This window comes from Monomorium pharaonis, chromosome 4 (genome assembly GCF_013373865.1).
Source record: "Monomorium pharaonis isolate MP-MQ-018 chromosome 4, ASM1337386v2, whole genome shotgun sequence".
Classification (NCBI taxonomy): Eukaryota; Metazoa; Arthropoda; class Insecta; order Hymenoptera; family Formicidae; genus Monomorium; species Monomorium pharaonis.
Genome location: NC_050470.1, coordinates 20,700,307 through 20,724,166, shown reverse-complemented (window position 1 = coordinate 20,724,166; position 23,860 = coordinate 20,700,307). Strand labels below are relative to the sequence as shown.

The window sequence follows — 23,860 nt, the reverse complement described above, 5'->3', positions numbered from 1 at the left end:
GTTAAGGGGTTACACCAACCTAGCGGAAAAAAAATTCGATTTTTTAAATTACATTTTCTTGAAGCTTCAAGTTTCGAGAATATATCCTGAAAGTTTCATATTGATATCTGAAAAAATGCCGGAATTACAGAGAGTTGAATAAAACGGGATCGAGCGTTCGAGTGCTCGAATTGGAGCAATATCAACATAAATCGCTACTGGACGATGATGTGATTAAAGCCATTCGTCCAATATTTGAAAACAACTTTCTAGTGATAATTTACTGGAGAAATGCGTCGGTGGATTTACGCAAAACGTTAACGAAAGTTTGAACAATCTGATTTGGCGCATAGCGCCAAAAGTGCAGCACAGCGGTGCACACGTTGTGCAAATTGCTGCCAATATTACTGCATACACATTTAATGAAGATGCTGCCGCATATTTATTAATGATAATAAAAGAATTGTGCTGCATATTGCGAAAATCAAGACAGAGCGCGCATCGATGTGGCCGAAGTACGAGCGCAGAAGGCGACGCGCGAAGAAAGGATTGCTCGCTGTGAACAGAAGTCTTCACAGAGCGCTGCTGTTATTGATGTGGAAGAAATCTCATATGGCCTCAGAATTGTCGACTAGAGGTAAAGTGCAAAATTCGGCTATTAACAATAGTAGAACTAAACTTGAAACTTTAAACGCGTTTTTCTCAAAACATGGTTTTCAAAGTCGTTGACCACCAGATCTCAAAAACTAATCGATGGATCGTTTTCAAATTTTTACACAATACTCTCAGAAACATTCTTTTGTCGGTGACGATCTATTTTTTTTTTAATCAGTATTCATTAAAAATTAAAAAAATGAAAAAGATAAAAATTTTTCGTTTTTTTTTAAATTTTAACTTCAACTCATCGCCATTTTGTAACAAACGATAAAATCGACAATCGGCGATCGTCACCAACAAACCACTATTGTTAACTTAAAAACACCATTTTGTTTTTTTGTTTCAGATGGATCGTTTAGACGGGACAGTGGTTACCGCAAAATGCGTTTTTCCAAACCTCAATGTCGGCGGCCATATTTCTGCTTTCCGTCGCCATTGTTTAATAAAAAAATTATATTGTCGAAACATAAGTCAATAATCACCCAAAATTTCATTTAATTCCCACTACCCGTTTAGGAAGAATAAAATATCAAAGTTAGGCCTGTTTTTCGACCGTCTAGGTTGGTGTAACCCCTTAAGAGTTGTACCCCTAAGAGTAATAGCCTACAGCCCTACAGAATAGGCCTATAAATTTCTCTAAGTGTTATATCTGAAAAATAATTTTTATGGAAGTTATGGGGGAAAAAAATCGAAAACAATTTTTTTCTCGAAAACCGCTGAACCGATTTTGATGAAAGAAATATATGTTATGGGTTTTAATGCCATAATGTTATTAAAAAATTATGAATTTTTTTTTCAAAAAATACAGGTTAAAAAATTGTCAAAATTTTTTTGAATTTTTTAAATGAGATGCACATGAGGCACTATCACTATTTTCTCCATGAAAAATCTTTAAATACTCTAAAATAACCCGATTAAGTTTCAAAACGATCAGAGAGATAGTACGTAGTTAAAAAAATGAAAATCTTAAACGCGTTACGTGCAGTGTGTGATGTGTTATACAGTGTCTCGCTTTGTATACAACAGCATCTTATGATTCATTGTGTGAGAGACTAGAAATATTTAAATAACTAGTCAAATTATTTTTTAGAAAGACTTAAAGATTAAAGTAGTTGGTTCAGTAGCGCCTCTTACAAACTGGGGTGTTTATTGTGAGTCTCTTGCCTCTCACGAATCAAAGTGCTTATTGTTTGAGATCCTTTCAATCCTTATCGCTGTTTTCTTTGATTACAGGAGTAATATTATCCTCTTGAAACATTTTATTAAAAATTTCAGGCAAGTTTAAAAAGTTTAGACAAATATCTCGCATGAGATAAATAGTAAACTATTGCAGCAATGTGAACAGCAACCAACAGTTCATTTTCCGTTGGCACAGTCACATGCATACTGCAACAGACCTGAAATACCGACACTATTAGGTTTATATTTCACGAAACACCGATACATTTTTCGAAAAATACGACGCAATTGAACTTGTAACTTTAAAACATTCGTTTGATGTTCTTTAATGAATTGCAGATTTACTTTTCCATCGTTATTAATCATTTCAGCTAAGTATTCAGTAAGATATTGCCTGCAATGGTTGATAAGATCCAGTGAACAGAATTTTCAGATCTTTTTCGGTCATTTCAGGAAAATCTAACTGATCATCCGATGAGATACTTTGGAACATCACTTTTTTACATAACCAGCCTTTTTCCTCGGCCTCATCAGCTAAAGAATTTTCAATATGTCTCTGGGCTTTTATTCTTTCCAAAGTCTCATCTAATTCAGATTTTAATCTTTTTCCAAATAGATTGTTCAAAAACGTAATGCAATTCGAAAATAGATCTCAACTTTCGGGATCATTTTGTTGTCTAATTTATGATCAAGTATTCGGTATTTTTGTTTCAGTATTCCGTGGACAGCTTCTACTGCCCATCGAATTTTTGTCACATAGCGAGACTCATTCGATTCATTTGTGGTCAATTGTTTTCGTTTCCCTTTCAATACGGGCATCAATACTTTGATCTCCTTAAGTTCTAACTCAGCCTTGACATCTCTAAAGCCGCGATCAAGAACTGCATAGTCATCCTCTTTCAACAATTTGCACAAGCTGTTTGGACCTTGTAGGAGACTTTTTAGGATTTCTGTATCATTTACATTTGCAGGATATGGTGCCAGCATATCAATACGTACCCGTCAGTTGTGCAAATCGTAAAAAGCTTGTAAAGTGACACTTTTTTTGCTCAGAAAATGATTTTCTTTGAAACTTATTATTTGTACTTTTTTTATGACGAGCATACGTCCCATCGCAGACCAACATTAGATTTTCATGACTAGCAAATAAATTCTTGGCAATTTCAGTCATATGATTCTGAATAAGGTTTTTTCTGTTAGAAGAATTTAATCCGAAATGAAAAGGTAAAACGTCTTTCTCAAATGACTTAACTACTGCTGATGAATATTCTGAGATAATTGTTCATTTTTTAATTGTAAAATAGATGCAAGAATTTTATTAGAATTGCCAGTGCGAAGTTTAAAAAAAAAATACTACAAGTGCATAAGTTACGGAACGTGTCTGGTTCACATTGAAGTCATCATATCTCTCAAATATATGATTTTTTCCCAGTTTAATCCTGTGAAGATAAGTTGTTTTTCGGAAATACTGTAATCTCCAAGCTTATCATAAAGAGTGGAATCACATTTGATTGCAAGATCCATTATTTTCAATAATTCCGAAGACTCACATTTGACGAATTAGAGTAAACTTTCAAAAGATCAAGGTCTTTATCGTAAAATCGATCTTTGATTAAGTGAGTTTGGCAGCATCGATTTCCTGCTGATATGAATTTTTATCTTAATATAAGATTGCATCCTAGCTTCTTCTGAAATAATTATAAGATTTGTTGTGGCAGAATAAAGACAACAGTATTTATGAGTTGAAACTGTTCTTTGAATTGGAACTTCAACTCTCTCAATATCTGCCCAGTAAGCACAAAAACATTGCTGCAACGATATTATAACGTTACCTACTAACATAGTAACGTTTCCAAGTATGTAGTTTTTAACGTTGTATACAACGTCATTATGAATAAACTTTGACTTCAATTTGGATGTTTCGGTAACGTTGAAATAAAATGTAAAAACAACATTGTAAAAATGTTGAAATAACATAATTATAATGTAAGAAAAAAATTAAATTTACGTTATTTCTCAACAAGCACGGTTATCCCACCATAGTCGCATTGGCGTTGCTTATCTACGGTCACCCATCCAACTCTGAACCGCCGTCGACGTTGTTTGACTTTGAAGACTTTACCCAACCTAACATTTCGTGATGATTCATGAACACCTAATGCTCATGAATACATATTTGTTATAGATTAGTTAATAGATGTCAGAAAGATAAAACGTGCAGTTAAATAATATTTTTGTAAATAAATATAAATTTAATTTTTACTGATTTTTATATATGTGAAATAACACGCAAAATAACTTAATAAAAAAATATGTTTTTGCTCTGTTCTTTATAAAACTAAAATTATGTTATTATAAAATATTAATAAAAAATAGTAACTTAGTGATGTTTTTTTTTTATTTCTACAAAAAATATTTATATCAAACAATAAATAAATTAATATAATTTTAGTATATTAAATACAATTAGTTATAAATAATTTCAGTATTATATGAGTAAGTAAATATTTTAACTAATAAAATTTCAAATCTTAAAAATTTTTTAATTTTTAATTTTTTGTACTAGTTCTTATAAAATTCGTATTGAAAACACACGAAAAATATTTTAATTTATGTCTATAAAATTATTAAATGTTTAGATTTTATGTATTAAAATGTTTTTAAAATATTAGGACAGTATATTATTCAGTAATATTTAAAAAATATTTATCAAACGTTATGTCATAACGTTTAATAAAATTTAAAGAACATATTAATAAGTGCAGTTTTTAAAATATCTTAATAATATTAAGACAGCAATATTATTAAGTAATATTTAAAAAATATTTATCAAACGTTATGTCATAACGTTTAAAAACATTTAAATAACATCTAATAAATGTTTTTAAAATATCTTAATAATATTAGGACAGCAATATTGTTGTACCTTGCGGTGCAACAAAAAGGAGGCATTCGTTGGCAGGGTCCTCGAGTCACCAACACACTTGTTATTAGTAATTAACAAAAGAAGTGTTTATTCTCTGTAGTACAAGGCAGTTCTTTACATTTGCGATCGGCGATGGTGCCGTGTCGTTTTACTCAGAGGTGATAAGATACGGCGCGCGGCTCTGAGATAGCGCGCTGTATATTTGCTCGCTCGAGATGCGTTGACTAAGTCCCGAACTCTAAGTTCGTATGCTAATCTCGCGGGCCGTATGTATCGGCTTGATTGACTATCACTGATTCCGCGGTCCGCTATCCGGCAGCGGTTTAAGTAGTGCCGCGGATTTGGCATAATAGTGGGGCAATGGGCCCTCCGCGCGGTTATGATCATATATGGTCATAACCGCGCGCATCCGGCACGCGGGAAATATTCGCGAGCTTAGCAACAATTGCTAAAACGCAAATATGTATTTTCGGTGGCATGATCGTTGCTAAGCTGAACTTCGCTAAATTCCATGCGATGGTCGGCCGGCAGCGCACGAGGCATGTTACTTGACCTCGCGATAAGGAGCCTTCCTTGGCGAGTTATTCTAATCTATCTTTTATAATTTAATTTTAATATTCTATATTATATTATATTATCGGTTGTGAGTGTTTCGCTCACAATAATATTATTAAGTAACATTCTACAAATATTTATAAAACATTAAGTTATAATGTTAAGAAATTTTTCTAAAATTACCGTTTCAAAAATGTTGATCAATGTTTCTTGCTTACTGGATGATTCTTCCACTTTAGATTTGAATCGAATAGTGATTGTTGGATCATCGGAAGTTAATTGTGATTCATCAATCTTGTTCTCAGAAATCAAGTAATCAATATCAAGCTTCTCTTTTTTATATTGCAAAATTTGGCATTTTGAATACAAGATGTTGTTAAGAACAAAATCGCTCGTTGAAATTTGTTAGAAAAATTCGTTGCTTCGTTCTTCAATTCTCAATTTTTTTTCTTCTGGTTATGTACTTTAAATAAAAACTTATCACATCCAGCACATCTAAGATTTTTATTTGTCGCAGACATTTTTGACTGACAAGTCAAATCAAGTGTGGTAAACAAAAATCCAAAGCAAGTATTTTTAGCTGGAAAGAATGTGCGTAAGAAAAAAAACAAGATGCAACAAGAAGCTATATAACATTTAAGATGAGTGAAAGAAGCTTAAATAGCAAATAAAACGATTTCGAATTTTTACATCAAATCGTTATCTAAACTGGTATATACTCAGTGAACACAGTAATATAGTATAACAATGTAACAGCAATGTAACCGAATATAACAGGTTACGTTACTCTGAAATTACACGTAACTTACATGAAGTTACAATTTCCGACTCAGCAATATAACATGTTATAATTACATGTTATCAAACCGTCACACAACAGTTACAAAAAAAAATAAAATAAAATAAAAATTTCATTTTTTTAAAAATTATTTTTATCAAGCACATACTAAATTTAGGATAAATTTTTATTAATTAATTAAATTAAAATTATGTTATTTTTTATTTTATTCTTACTTGCCGCTGCTAGGTTTAAACCCGGGACTTTAGGATGACGAACCTTGTAATCTACCTGCTACGCCATTTGACTCATCGATATGGGTACTTGTTATTGTCTACATATACCTATATGTTATAAACTGACGCAACTATATTATTTTTTATAAAAGCAATTAAATTTTGCAAAACATTAAAAATAAATAGCATTAATTTATTTACTTATTAATTTCATTGTTAAATTTATCTTTTTCCATAATCTTAATAATTTGATGGAAATTGCAATCTATTTAGCACTAATCTTTGAAGCGTTCAAATGATTAATTAGATATGGTTAACTATATAGATCATAATTCTAAGAAAAATTGAATAGTATACATTTATTATTCTGTTTTTGTTCAGCACATGATGAATTTAGATTTTGTGCATTTTTTGTGCGCAGTAATTGTCTGATTTCTGAGTCAACTACGACGCATCGTTCCGTAATAACATTGATACGAACGTGTTATGTTACGATTATACAATTTTTGTTGAATAACTGTAACGCCAAAACGATGTATAACAGCTATATCACTTGCGCATAACAAATATTACGTAACAGATTATTTCCATGTCATATAGCACCTACATATCACAAGAATAACAATGTTAAATTACATGTAACTTCCATGTTATATTGCCGCTATAAAATGTGTTCTGGGATATATGTATATATATATATATATATATATATATATATATATATATATATGAATATATCAACAGCAAAAACATACGAAAATCGAAGAACTAGATAAATGTTTTTTTGAAGGAAATTAAGATCTCGAAGCTTTCTTTACATAACAATTCAGCATTAAGAGACACGGTAGTGGCTCGCGCCAAGTGAACGTGCAGCGCGAGCCCGAAGTGTGCTCTTTACGCGAGTACGCGACTTGAGAGCACCCGAGATTATCGGATCTCAGAAACGGCTAAACCGATCAAGTTCTAACTAGGCTCAATCGAAAGCTTGTAGTCGATTTGTATTAGAAAACTGTTTTTGTTTTTCCTCTACGTATGAGAAGAGATATCGCGACGCAAAGTCCAAATGTTGAAAATTTCTATTAAGAAACATCGTCATTGTCGTCAACCTTGTAGACACCTAAGGGGCGAAAGAAGCAAGACGAGAAAATGTACGGTTCGTTGCTTTGACACCACCGGCGCTAACTTTTTATGATAAGTCGCAGTAGATACATCGGGAATTGCGATGCAAGCGTCGCTCGCTAGTGAGATAGTAGGTTCGTGTTGCGTGCACTTTTTGCAGAGTGAATTTCGGAACGCAATCCGAGGCCGGTATTCATAGTCGGGTCTTATATTTAAGATCATCTTAAGTACTGTTTTAAGATGCCATCAACCAATCACAGAGCCGTATTAGCATCTTAAGACATTGCTTGAGACGATCTTGAAATAAGATTTGACTATGAATACCGGCCCGAGTGTGTAGCGACAGCACCGTATATTTCTAGGTGCGCGATCCACTTGACACTACAAATGCTTTGAAGCATTTGAGTGACCAATCAGAATAAAGAATTTTACGAATTGGCCAGTCAGAGACTACGTTTACACGTCGGGTTTAACAACATTGGAGTTATAAAACTGGCCAACTACAGCCATTTCTCGGAAGAATGAAATAGTTATGATTGGCCAGCTTTAGAAGTATCGATGTTATTATTAAACTTGTTTAATGTGTTGTGTAAACGTAGGCTACGGTCCACTTGACGCTACAAACGTTTCGAAGCATTCTTTGATTGGTCAATTCGTAAAAATCTTTGTTTCGATTGGTCAATCAAACACTTCGAAGCATTTGTAGCATCAAGTGGACCGCAGCCGTAGTCATAGAATGTTGCGAAGTGTTCGTAGCATCAAGTGGATCCACAGACTTAATATACTAGACTGCTAACCTTGATTCCCTAGGCGTAACCAGTATATAATGTACATGCTGTACATGACTGAATAACCGATCGGAATGTGTCATCTGCTATGTATGTACATTGCTCTTTAAATGGAATGTATATATACATATATATTTGTCAAATGGTTTGTTCCGAGACACTATTTGATAATAATCGGCGCGTTCCGAGACATTTGTTAGATTCCAGGTCTGACCTGGAAACATTTTATGTCAAATGGCAGTTTCCAGGACAGTCCTGGAAAATGAATGTATATACATATGAGAATTGTACATCCAAATGTATATACATAAAAAAATTTATACAAATGTTGTTCAATAGTATACATAGAAGTATGAACAATATAATATTATATTTTTACCTCAAAGACATCAATATATATTTAAATAATTAAGAAAATCGTGTATATTAAAGAGTACATATTAAATACATATAAAAAGTATGAAATTAAAACAGACAATAATATTTCCATATATTTAAAGTTAAAATAATTATAATAAAAAACATTCTTGTGTGAGAAATAATAATTAGGAATATATTGTGTATAACATAACATTAATCAATGACTTTCATTATACACAAAAAATATTAAACTAGAAATGAACATTAGGTCACAAAATTCAATTTACTTTATTTGATAATGTACTTAACGTACATCAAAACTTAGTCAGCCATCACACATTCTTGAGTAAAAAGCATAATTTATAACAATGAATAGTATAAAAAGCAATACACATATAACTTACATATAAATAATTAAAGTAAGGCTTTGATTACTTTTTAGAAAATTAGACGGAACATCTAAATAGAAAATAATAAATTATTTGAAGAAGACTTAGGCTAAATGTACTTCAAGAAAAATTGATTTAAGTATTTAGTAGGACATTGTTTATGGTAGTGTGTTTGTGTCCTAGAAACATACGTTAAGCCAAAAAACGATATTATCATTTCTTTCAGGAATTTAACGCAGTTAACGTATACCCAACATTTGGAAACGCGGTCATATTATCTGAGGCCAAATAAACGTACTTCAAGATGAGTTGTTCATTTAAGTATTTAATAGGACATTTTTTATGATAATACGCATATGCTTGGAAACGAATTGTGTCCTGGAAACGAACGTTAGGCCACAAATCAATATTTTTACTTCTTTATCAAATTCAATACAAAATTATAATACATACAAATTTTGGAAATGCAGTCAGGTAATACTATCTCACATCTGTCTTCAAAGCCGTACGATAGGCGTGTAAAAACAACATAAAAGACACATATGTCATACATAACCTTACTTTAATCATTTATATATAATTTATATGCGAATTACGTCTCCTATGTTGTTTTAAATTATTATGAATCATTTGGCTTTGAAGACAGATGTGAGCTAGTATTACCTAACTGCGTTTCCAAATTTTGTATGTACGTCAATTGCTTTAAATTCTATGAAAAAAAATATCGGTTTGTGGCCTAACGTTCGTTTCCAGTACACAATATTCATTACCAAGCCATACGCGTATTATCGTAAATAACGTCCTATTAAATACTTAAGTAAACTATTCATCTTGAAGTAGATTTATTTGACATAATATGACCGCGTTTCCAAATGTTGTTGTATACATTAATTGCGTTGAATTCCTGAAAAAAAATGATAATATTGTTTTTTGGCCTAACGTTTGTTTCCAGGACACCAACACACTACCGTAAGATGAATAAATATATTTACGGTAGTGTGTTTGTGTCCTGGAAACAAATGTTAGGCCAAGAAATGATATTATCATTTCTTTCAGGAATTCAACGCAGTTAACGTATACCCAACATTTGGAAACGCGGTTATATTATCTGAAGTCAAATAAATGTACTCCAAGATTAGTTGTTCATTTAAGTATTTAATAAGACTTTTTTTATAATAATACGCGTATGCTTGGAAATGAATTGTGTCCTGGAAACGAACGTTAGGTCACAAATCGATATTTTTACTTCTTCATAGAATTCAATACAATTAACATACATACAAATTTTGGAAACGCAGTCAGGTAATACTAGCTCACATGTGTCTTCAAAGCCGTACGATTCATAGGCGTGTAAAAACAACATAAAAGACATATGTTATACATAACCTTACTTTAATCATCTATATGTAAGTCATATGCGAATTACGTCTTTTATGTTGTTTTAAATTATTATGAATCATTTGGCTTTGAAGGCAGAGATAGTATTACCTGATTGCGTCCATATTTTGTATGTATGTTAAATGTATTGAATTCTATGAAGAAGTAAAAATATCGATTTGTGGCCTAACGTTCGTTTCCAGTACACAATTCATTTCCAAGCATACGCGTATTATCATAAAAAATATCTTATTAGATACTTAAATAAACAACTAATTTTGAAGTACATTTATTTGACTTCAGATAATATGACTGCGTTTCCAAATGTTGTGTATACGTTAACTGCGTTGAATTCCTGAAAAAAAAAATGAGAATATTGTTTTTTGGCCAAACGTTTGTTTCCAGGACACAAACACACTACCGTAAGATGAATAAATATATTTACGGTAGTGTGTTTGTGTCCTGGAAACAAACGTTAGGCTGAAAAACGATATTATCATTTTTTTTTCAGGAATTCAACGCAGTTAACGTATACACAACTACATTTGGAAACGCGGTCATATTATGTTAAATAAATGTACTTCAAGATGAATTGTTTACTTAAGTATTTAATAGGACATTATTTACGATAATACGCGTATGGCTTGGTAATGAATATTGTATCCTGGAAACGAACGTTATGCCACAAATCGATATTTTTTTTCATAGAATTCAAAGCAATTGACGTACATACAAAATTTAGAAACGCAGTAAGGTAATACTAGCTCACATCTGTCTTCAAAGCCGTACGATTCATAGGCGTGTAAAAACAACATAAAAGACATATATGTCATACATAATCTTACTTTAATCATTTATATGTAAGTTATATGCGAATTACGTCTCTTATGTTGTTTTAAATTATTATGAACCATTTGGCTTTGAAGACAGATGTGAGCTAGTATTACCTGACTGCGTTTCCAAATTTTGTATGTTAATTGTATTGAATTCTATGAAGAAATAAAAATATCGATTTGTGGCCTATCGTTCGTTTCCAGGACACAATATTCATTTCCAAGACATACGCGTATTATCGTAAATAATGTCCTATTAAAATATTTAAATAAACAATTCATCTTGAAGTACATTTATTTGACCTAATATAATCGCGTTTCCAAATGTTGTTGTATACATTAACTGCGTTGAATTCCTGAAAAAAAAATGATAATATTGTTTTTTGGCCTAACGTTTGTTTCCAGGACACCAACACACTACCGTAAGATGAATAAATATATTTACGGTGGTGTGTTTGTGTTCTGGAAACAAACATTAGGCCAAGAAACGATATTATCATGTCTTTTAGGAATTCAACGCAGTTAACGTATGCCCAACATTTGGAAACGTGGTCATATTATCTGAAGTCAAATAAATGTACTTCAAAATTAGTTGTTTATTTAAGTATCTAATAAGATATTTTTTATGATAATACGCGTATGCTTGGAAATGAATTGTGTACTGGAAACGAACGTTAGGCCACAAATCGATATTTTTACTTCTTCATAGAATTCAATACATTTAACATACATACAAAATATGGACGCAATCAGGTAATACTATCTCTGCCTTCAAAGCCAAATGATTCATAATAATTTAAAACAACATAAAAGACGTAATTCGCATATGACTTATATATAGATGATTAAAGTAAGGTTATGTATAACATATCCCAGATAGCACACGGACGTCCTTAGGACGTCTTCAGGACGTCCAGGACGGACTTTGTGGATATCCTGAGGACGTCCTGATTTTATCCCGGGACGTCCTCAAGACATCCTGAGGAATAGCAAACGAGCGCCACTTTTTAGTCCTCAGGACATCCTGAGGACAGTCTATCGGACATCCTGAGGACAGTCCATCGGACGTCCTGAGGATACCATGGGATTTCCTCAGGACATCCTCAGGAATAGCAAACAATGACCACTTTTTGTCAGATTTTTTAGATTTTTTTTTTTAGAATTTTTGATAAATGTATCGATTTTTTATAAGAATTGAAACGTTTCTCAGAAAAATTTTAAAAATAAAAAATTCCGATTAATTTAGAAAATTTTTTAAATATTTCTAAGTATTTTTAACAGTTTTTGAGAATTGAAAAAAAATTTTAACAAAAAATTAAAAGTTCTAATTATTTCTACGATAATTTTGTAAGAGGAAGAAGACTATACATGTTTCAGCGACAGTTGTACCTGTTAAAGCATGTTTAATCTCTGTACCCGAGAAAACGGTCACCCATCCAAGTATCAACCATCGCCGACGATGCTTGACTTCGAAGACCATACGCATCCTAACGCTTCGTGATGATCCATGAGTACTTCTTGTTTATGCATACATATTTGTTATAGATCATTACAACCCAGATAGCACAAGGACATCCATTGTATGTCCAATGGATATCCGCTTCTGGACATTTGGACGTCCATTAAGAGTCCAAATAAGGTCCGTCGGACATTCGATGGACGTCCATAGGATATACGTTTGGCACAACTTTGTACGTTCATAGAAAGTCCTTTAATGGACGTCCATGGGATATACGTTTGTCACAATTTCGGACATTCATAGAAAGTCCGAAATAAACCAAATTTTGAACCTATTATGATTTGATTATTTCTTTTGGGCCTTTTTCAATTAAAGGGCTTGCTGCAATAGTGGGTTAATCCACATTTTGTAAAAATTATCGACATAAAGACTGTGCATTTCCTGTAACAAGCTCTTGAAAAGTGTCCCGCAGAAAGACAAAGAGGAGACATGGTCCGGATCAATTTCTTTTTTTGTCTAGCGCCCATTATGCTACTGGTTAGACAGAGACAGCGCTTGACCCAGACCAATTGCTATGTCCCTCTTTTGGTCGGAAAAAGAAACGGGGAAAAAAAACAAAAAAAGAAAAAGAAACGATAATAAAAAAGAAAAAGAAACGAAAAAAAAACAAAACGATAAAAAACGAAAAAGAAACAATAATGTATTATAACAAACATTTTAAAAAATACCAATAATTGAGTGTTAATAATAAATAAAAAAATAATAAGTATTATTTTATATTATTTCATATTATATCTAAAAGTAGAACAATTAAAATAAACCTTTTGAAAAATAAAAACAATGTAATTTATTATTATTTATAAATTAATGTTAATTAGAACTATGTAAATAATATATATATAATTTACAATATTTTTTTAGATTATATAATAAAAATTAAGATAAATTATATAAAAGTAAGATGCAAGTGCTGACATAAATCAGATATCCAGCATAAGACGTTCTGAATAAAACATTTTAATTCAAATAATGGACATCTTATAAATGTCCATTTTATGTCCATGGACATGTGGACCTGAATTGAACTTAAAATGGACGTCCTTGGAACATCCAGTGCTATTTGGGAACAGATGTTGTCATAAGGATGAAACATATATAGTTAACTTATATTTTTATAAATAAATATAAAGTTTTACAGTTTTTTAAAATCATTTTTACATATGCGCGCAAAATAGCATGTAGAATAACTTATTAAAAAACTGTTTTTGCGCCGTTTATATAAAATAAAATTAAAAAATTATTTAATGTTATTTTTTATAATTTTTTAGTATTGTTAATATGACATATTGTTTCAATAAGTGTAGACATTCAATCTGACTTTAAAGTCAACATTTTTACACATTTGATTTTGCAATACATTCTAGAAATACGTATGATATTCAAAGATTTCTCATTTGCTATATTAATTTACGTGTTTTTTTAAATTACTATACGTCCAGGATGTCCCTGAATATTATTTTAGGATGTGCTGAGGACTTTTGTAGGATGTCCTGAGGACTCTCTTAGGACGTCCTAAGGACTGTCTTGGGATGTCCTGAGGATTGTTTTAGAACGTCCTGAGGACTGTCTTAGGATGTCCTGAGGACTTTCAGGATATCATATTCTTAGAACATTCTGTGCTATCTAAAATGTCTGGTATTTATACAGTCATTATATTTAAGTTTATCTTCAGACATTTTGTAGCTAATGAAACTCTTTATACAATATTTTAAGAATAACGTTTTCAGCTAGAATACATATATCCTCAGGACATCCCAAGGATGTCCTCAAGACATGAGTAAAATTTCAATTTATATTAATACTATTACAGAATTTAACATTCTAAACTTACTTTAGAAGTCAAATTTATACATAAAATATTTACAATAATACAACTATTATATCCTGACAAGATTCCAGGACATCCCGGGACATATTCAGGATGATCCTGAGGACGTCCTGTGCTATCTGGGATGTCTTTTATGTTGTTTTTACACGCCTATGAATCGTACGGCTTTGAAGACAGATGTGAGATAGTATTACCTGACTGCATTTCCAAAATTTGTATGTATTATAATTTTGTATTGAATTTGATAAAGAAGTAAAAATATCGATTTGTGGCCTAACGTTCGTTTCCAGGACACAATTCGTTTCCAAGCATATGCGTATTATCATAAAAAATGTCCTATTAAATACTTAAATGAACAACTCATCTTGAAGTACGTTTATTTGGCCTCAGATAATATGACCGCGTTTCCAAATGTTGGGTATACGTTAACTGCGTTAAATTCCTGAAAGAAATGATAATATCGTTTTTTGGCTTAACGTATGTTTCTAGGACACAAACACACTACCATAAACAATGTCCTACTAAATACTTAAATCAATTTTTCTTGAAGTACATTTAGCCTAAGTCTTCTTCAAATAATTTATTATTTTCTATTTAGATGTTCCGTCTAATTTTCTAAAAAGTAATCAAAGCCTTACTTTAATTATTTATATGTAAGTTATATGTGTATTGCTTTTTATACTATTCATTGTTATAAATTATGCTTTTTACTCAAGAATGTGTGATGGCTGACTAAGTTTTGATGTACGTTAAGTACATTATCAAATAAAGTAAATTGAATTTTGTGACCTAATGTTCATTTCTAGTTTAATATTTTTTGTGTATAATGAAAGTCATTGATTAATGTTATGTTATACACAATATATTCCTAATTATTATTTCTCACACAAGAATGTTTTTTATTATAATTATTTTAACTTTAAATATATGGAAATATTATTGTCTGTTTTAATTTCATACTTTTTATATGTATTTAATATGTACTCTTTAATATACACGATTTTCTTAATTATTTAAATATATATTGATGTCTTTGAGGTAAAAATATAATATTATATTGTTCATACTTCTATGTATACTATTGAACAACATTTGTATAAATTTTTTTATGTATATACATTTGGATGTACAATTCTCATATGTATATACATTCATTTTCCAGGACTGTCCTGGAAACTGCCATTTGACATAAAATGTTTCCAGGTCAGACGATTATTATCGAATAGTGTCTCGGAACAAACCATTTGACAAATATATATATATATATATGTCAATAAATGTCACATAGTTGCTACGAGTAATTTGTTGACATTATTTAAATGTTTATATATATATATATATATATATATATAAGGAATGATACTTAGGGTGCGTTCGGGGAGACGCTATTAGCGCTATCAGCATCAGTTTATCCTTGTTCTGCTTTTAATGAGTAATGAAGATGGACTGATGCTGGTAGCGCTAATAGCGTCTCTCCGAACGCACCCTTAATAATACTAATAAATATCATTAATATTAGGTTATTTTATACAAAAGTACTCTTAAAATGGAGTGAGTCCCAGATGCGCAGTAATAAATGGACACAGCAAGTTGAGTGAAACGGACACAGTAACAAACGGACACAGTAATAAACGGACACAGTGCGAAACGGACACAGTAACAAACGGACACAGACCAAATGCGCACAGAGCGAAACGGACACAGTGCGAAACGGACACAGACCAAATGCGCACACTGTACATGCGCACAGACCAAATGCATACACGGAAAGTCGCAAACCCATGTGATGCAGTGAATGCTTTGCACGCACACACACACACACACACGGGGGGGTGCAAGGGGGGCCTTCGGCCCTCCTCCCGCACCCACCCCGTCCAAGTCGCTAACCTATGTGGACTTTACTCTGCTTGCAATGTACATGGATTGCATTTGGTCCGTGCGCACGTGCAGTGTGCGCATTTGGTCCGTGTGCATTTGGTCCGTGCGCATTTGGTCTGTGTCCGTTTCGCACTGTGTCCGTTTCGCTCTGTGCGCATTTGGTCTGTGTCCGTTTGTTACTGTGTCCGTTTCGCTCTGTGCGCATTTGGTCTGTGTCCGTTTGTTACTGTGTCCGTTTATTACTGTGTCCGTTTGGTCTGTGTCCGTTTGTTACTGTGTCCGTTTCACTCAGCCTGCTGTGTCCGTTTATTACTGTGCGCATCTGGGACGCTCCCTTAAAATGAGGTTATATCATTTGTTCTTTAGTTTTAATATTTACGAAAAGAAATGTATACCCTTTCTTATATATATTTGGACAGCCTTTTATCACACACCTTGTAACAGCCGTTTTTCCGCGCGAAGCTAGCTCGTCGGAAATAGGTCTAGGGCGAAAAAGGCTCAGAGATAGCAAACACTAGGATTTCAGTTGACGATACAAGTCTATATTTATGATTTTACATTACATTAAAATCACGCTATTTACAATGGCATGAGCCGTACAAAGTGATTTTGGTTTCGCGGTATGTACAACGATATTTACACATGTTTCGCGTCGGCCGGTCAGCTGTTTAGCTTGACGGGGCGTCCGCGGTGCGCGCGGTAGGACGGGTGGCAGGAGCTTCGAGTACAATATAGGAAAGAACAGTACGTCCACTCGGCGGTTGCCTTTGATCTCCATGACTAAAAGATCCGTCATATTTTTGGTTGTGCGCGGATTTTAATCATTGGTGCAAGTTTTCGACCGCCAGCGTCAAGATGGTCCCATTGGTGGAGACACGCACAACATACTTTGTCGCCAATTGTTGGTTGTGCATATCGTGCGCAAGGGACGACCATTAGCACGATTTTCAGCAGAGTGAACCTACTGTTCTTTCCTATACACTGTGCCTTGAATCCGATGCTCGGAGTTTCGTGGCCGGCGGGTGCGCGGCGCAGGCGCGGTATTTTCCGTGTTCGAAGATCGGCATGCGCGCGGTGCGGCAGCAGGGTATCGATCATGTAATTTTTCCCCTAGGGCGGAAACGTGAAAAGTTTCAAGTTACTGTCTCTTTCTATTCAACACAATAAAAAGAGATAGTTACATAAAACTTTTCACTTTTCACGTTTCCGCTTTAAGGAAAAAGTTACATGATTGCTGCCCAGGTGTTTTTGCGTCCCACTGAGTTCGCCGAATTTCTTCGGAAGTTCCGCGGAGCGCCTGTCGGTTTCTGGAAACGGCGTCGGCTCCAAGAACGCTTGGGGGGGGGGGAAGACGGAGAACACTTTGTGCCGATTACCGGGTCGTTTAGGATTTCTTTGGTTCAGACGGGATGCGAGAAGTGAAATCTGTCGCTGCTGGGCGGCCTTATATATGGTCCCCGGTTGCTGCTCGAGGATGTTCGGTGGTCCTCGATCTTCTCTCGATTCTGTATCTCTTCGGATCGGGATGCTGGCTCGGGAGGGGAGTACGTATGCCTCCGAGTTGCGCGTTATCTCGGTGGCGTGAAGATCTTATAGCGGGCGCGTTACCCGGTGTTCGGCCCGGCGGTTGATCGGCCGGGCCGCGCGGTCGTTATCAGCCGCTAGTAATACGGTTCGTTACAACGTTATTGTCATTTTATCTTTTTCTTTTATATTACAATAGCAAAGAAGGAATGATGCGTTTAGCGCATAAGCGTCCAAGGAGAACGCTCTCATGATCACATAATATATTATATCATACATCTCACTCACTCTTCTAGTAATCCATAGTCGTAGGACTATAAAATATTAGCCACATTCCAATCGGTATTTCAGTCTACCGCCTATGAGATGAGTTCCTATTTGTACATACTTTTAGGGTACACACTATGGGTGCGTTCGGGGAGCTCGCTATTAGCGCTACGCAGCACTACCGCTGTTCGCGGAGACGCTGGATAGCGCTATCAAGCGCTGTCGTGACGTCATTACTGGTAGCGTTATACGTCATAACTGCTCGCTACCAACGCACTTCCTTTCGAGGTAGTGCATGGGTAGCGTTAGCGTTAATAGATAGCGTTTGCGAACTTCACGAACAGGGCCCCTATTCTTGAAACTGTACGCAACTTTACGTACATTCCTACAAACATCGACAAAATTAATAAAGCTAAGATGCGCTCATTTAAATTAATTATAAAAAATATTGAGTTTATTATATTTAAGTCTTGTTTGTTACATCTAACATGTTTATTACATCTTTGTAAGTAAAAAAATAAGATTGTTCATGTAATATATTGCAACAATTGTGATCTTAAACTTGTCAAGGTTTAATTGTTAGATGAAATTAATAAGACTGAGTAAGATTGAGTTAAAAAGATTTTATACGCAATATTAATATATGAAAAAGCAAGTATTATAGTTTACTACTTTAATTTTTTTAATAAGACGTCTAAAATTATAAAATAAAATTTTACTAAATCGTTTCTTTTTTTAATAAATAAATACATGAGAATTTTAGTAAATTTTAAAGAAAAAGGATTATTATAAGAATTAATTTTATTTTACATTTTAATAAATGTTTAAAAGTGGGAATGTTACATGCCATGAAGAATACGTTATAATATTTAAAAGTCTTTTATATAATTCTTTTATATATTATATATGTTTTATTTGTATTCATATACATTGTAAGAATAAAGAAAAATTTTTGACTTAAAATATGATATATTCCTAATTAATATGAATCCACTATTGATAAAAACTATACTAAATGATAAACGATACTTATAATTTACGAGAAGTAATTTGCAATCATTAGTTGCTGTTTATTTCTACCAGCTGCCATATTTAAATCAATTCTACGGACGTTTTTTTCATTTTCAATACGATTTTTGTTATTATACATCCCAAAATCTACATCTTCATTATCGTCATTTAGATTCAGTGACACATTTTGGGTAATGTACATATTATGTAAAACAGCACATGTATATATAATTTTAGATGCTATTGGTGGAGAGTAATGGAGTATTCTATACTTCAATAGACATCTAAACCGCATTTTCAGAACTCCATTGCATTATTCTATTAATGCACGACATCTCATTTGTTTGGTATTATATTCAGCTTCTGGACTACCTTTAATAGCACCTATTATAGGAGTCATCATCCAAGGCCTGAGAGAATACCTTGAATCACCTGCAATCCAAAACATTTTAACGTAAAAATTTATGATATTATTTGTTTTTGTGGGGGAAATTAGGATTTTATATTAATAATTTTCTGAAAATTTCCTTAATATATGGAGAAATAAAAGCCTTAGTGGTTTAAGTTAAATTTTTTAAAATATTGACTTGTGTGCACAGATGCAATCTATACAATATATAAATTGCATCTATGCACACAAATTAATATTTTAAACAATTGACTTACACCACTAAGGCTTTTACTCCTTTATATATACATATTTGCAGAAAATATATATTATTTTCTGCAAGTTTCAACATTAAATCATGCATTACATTACTCGTCATTTATTTCTCTTAACACCTTACCTACTAAAAGCAAATTGTTGTGTGGATAGCGCCTGTAGAGATAAACCATAGCACGTTTTTTGCATATAAGTTATTCCATATAAATGTATTGCGAGTGCTTCCAGGATAACGTGTTCAATTCTGCTAACGTACTGGGAAACTTAATCCTGTTTCATTATTTCTTCTCTTGTTACAACATCAATAATTTTGTGGATGCAGCGGGAGACTGTTGGCTGACTAACACCAATATGAATATTTTTATTAATATTCAATTGATAGGATTCACTTGCAAAAAACGCAATGTGTAGTAAATTTTCAATACTTCTATTTTTAATTTATAAAATATTATGTTTACCTAATATGTAATGGTACGCGGAGGCTTTTACTATTGCTTTTCATCATCGAAACGTATACGTTTCTCATGAAACGAATGGTCTGAACCATTCGTTGCATCGTACACGAAAAATTGCGTATACGTTACTGCTTGCGACAGTCAAGAATACCGTTCTAGGGATTTTCCATTGCGATCATTCGCAACTTGCTATTTACGTATGCGCAACTATTTCAAGAATAGGGCCCCAGTCTGATAGTAACGTAGCGTTCTCCCATGTTCTTCCACGTTTGCCATATGACAAGAGAAAAGGGATCAAATATAAAAGTTTCTGTGAAATATTTCATTAATATATTTCTATCAAAGTGATCAAGACTGGATCTTTGAGTTTAATATTATTTTTTATCAAAATATGTATATAATAATATATTATTTTAATTTATTAGACTGCATGTATTGTTTGTCTTGAAATGCAATCCTTTTCTGTACCAATTGCAAATATGTAAACAACTTAAGTATCATTATTATCAATTAAATTGATTATTAATGTAATCCATTTTAGTTTAAATAATTAATGCAATTCAGGAGCGACGTATACGACATAATAGTGCAAAAGAACATAAATTTACATTAAAAAATAATATTAGGCATAAAGCTTCAAACATACAGTATTATATAAAATAAATATAAATTAATTAATTTGATTCTGAATTGATATAGAAAAATGGAACAAAATAAAAATTTATAGGAAATTGTTTAAATTATTTTATTTTATTACATATAAAATAATTTTAATTAAAGAGTAATATATAGGACTTATTAATTATTATTTAATTTATTTAAAAATTAAAAAATTTATTTAATAAAATCGTAAATAACTTTAATAATTTTTATTTGGTGATTTTCAATAATTTCAATTTTCATTAAAAAATTTAATTGTATAATAATAATTTTATTATTATTAAAATATTTAATATAAAGTAAATATAAATAAATAAGTATTACATATATATATATTTAGAGAAAATTTATAATAAATATAAGTAACATAGTTAACATAAATAATTATTAATATATATATAAAAACATTTTGTTAATATTGCTAACAGTGGCTAACCAACTGCGCAACTGCGTTTGCTACGCTATGGCTGTTCGTGGAACTCGCTATCACTATCGCGCTATTGGCTCTATGAACAGTTCAGATAGCATTAGCGTTTGTAGCGTTAATAGTGTCTCCCCGAACGTACCCTAAATGGAGAATATATAACGAGCCTAACAGTCTAGTATATTATAGAAGTCTGTGAGTGGATCACACCCATTCATAGACTCACTAGAATAGACTGCTTATGAAGTGGAAAAACGTTGGTGGGAGTAGAGCACTAGAAAAGTAGGTATTCTCACGTCCGTCATTTTTCTTCAAACTAGCAAGTAACTAGCATGAAAAGTTAGATATGTTTTGTACATATATACGTCAATAATGTTTGGAAACGCCAAACTTTATGCGACAATAAAACGAAGACACGATATTTATGATCTTGAGACTGTAAAAGTTATTGCGATGTATTATATATATAAAACATCATGCTAGTTACTTGACTAGTTGAAGAAAAATGGCGGACGTGAGAATACTCACTTTTATAGTGCCTTAGTGGGAGTATCCGTCACTAAGAAAAGGATAACTGTCGTTAATATGGGTTGCTATCTTCTTCTAGTGGGCGTAACTTCGTAGCAGCGAGAAAGGTCTTTTTCATATTCTACTTCGCATACGCAGCAACTCAACACCATTATTTCAATTATTTAAATAAAATTATTTACACATTAGACTCATTAACCCCAAAATATCCGTTTTGGTTATTCAATCTCACATGAAGCTCACATCGACAACACGCATACTATGACAACACGCTCACGTTCTGATACCGTTATTGGTCGCTATGCTTCCCCACTATTCTGCATTAAAAAGAGGAAGAACCTTATTTTAACGACACCCTTACGGAAAAAATATTCTAATTTTGAGAGTTTACACTCAAAATTAAGTGTTAATACTCGATTTTGGGAGTTTACTTCCAAATTTAGGTGTATACGCTCAAATCTTGAGTATTTACACTAAAGATTGAGTGTTTATACCCGAACATTGAGTGTGTACACCCAATGATTGAGTGTTTATACTAAAGTTTAGATTGAAATACTAAATATTTAAAAGTATACTTTCAACATTTGGATATGACACTCAATGAGTGTATACTTCCAACATAAAGTGTGAACACTGAAACGTTGGGGATGTACACTCAACATCTATCGGTTGAAGGTATACACTTAATATTGAGTGTGCACTCTCAAACATTGGATTAAAAAATATTAAATAAAAACAAAAGCAAAAAAGCAAGTTCAACCAAGATTAAAATTAATCTGCATTGGTAGAAATAGACATAAAACGAATATCTAAAATAAACATTCAACTAGAGTGTTCAGCTGGCTTTGAGTATTATTTTCAACTTGAATGTTTGCCATCTAATTGAGTGTTAATTTCAGTGTTACTCTTAAATTTAGGATTAACATTGAAGTTAACTTAATTAAATGGTGAACATTCAAGTTGAGAGTAATAACACTTTAATTAAAAGTAAATTAAAGAGCGAACACTTAAGTTGAGTGTTTATACTGAATTGAGTGTTTACCCCTTATCCCAAATTATACTTAACTTAAGTATTTTTTTAAGTGTTATTTTTAGTGTTTTTTTCCGTAAGGGCAGTTATCCTTTTCTCAGTGACGGATACCTCCACTACCTTCATAAGCAGTCTATTCTAGTAAGTAAGGGAGAATTCATACCTTGGCAGAAAAGCAGAAAAGCAGAAAACCAATCAGAACTCGCGTTGGTAGTCGACAGTTTCTGCTTTATTTACTACCAGTACGACCTCTGATTGGCTTCTGCTTTTCTGCTTTCTGCCTTTCTGCCAAGATGTGAATTCTCCGTAAGTCTATGCATCCATTATTGGGTCACGTTGGTGCCAGCAAGGTCTGTAGATGAACGACGGAAGGAGAAAGAACATAGATATAGTAAGTATAGACCGAGCATTCCGCTGTATAAGCGTTGATGCATACGAAAAGAAAGAGAAAAGATATATGAAGTAAAGACCTATAATCAAAGATGCGCCAATGCGCCCCCCACCATGACTGCTATCCACCATCTTGTACCCATACGGAGACTGAATGGGGGCTGGGGCCGGGGGGTAAGGAGCCAAAATCCATAAAAAACTAGGGGAGAATGTTGGCAATGATGGAAAATCTCTAGAATCCATAAATTTATTTCTGAAGTTGACAACACTGTTGTGCTTTCGGGAGTAGCATGGGATGCGTGTAGTGCAGAACCGTGATTGTGACAGATGGTGCGTGAAAGACCAAAATAACCTCGCGGAGATGACAGGTTAGCAAGACGCAGGTTAGTGCTAAATATTAAACTTTAATGAGATTATTAATTTAGGATCTTTACAATACGAGTTACTGTAAATTGTCTTTGCTGTTTAATTCTGACTGCATTTACTATGTAAAGATTATCTTTCTT

The 23,860-nt window shown here is 32.8% G+C and overlaps 1 protein-coding gene and 1 long non-coding RNA gene across 2 annotated transcripts in view; one reads left to right on the top strand and one right to left on the bottom strand.

The window, feature by feature from the left end:
* LOC105832083 overlaps positions 1-23,860 on the top strand; it is a 45,631-nt gene that overhangs the window by 8,264 nt on the left and 13,507 nt on the right. The window lies entirely within an intron of this gene.
* Positions 18,983-20,974, bottom strand: LOC118645307. Its single transcript, XR_004963063.1, has 3 exons — positions 20,326-20,974; positions 19,992-20,207; positions 18,983-19,635 (listed from the first exon to the last, which is right to left on the bottom strand). It is a non-coding gene; the product is annotated as an uncharacterized LOC118645307 (long non-coding RNA).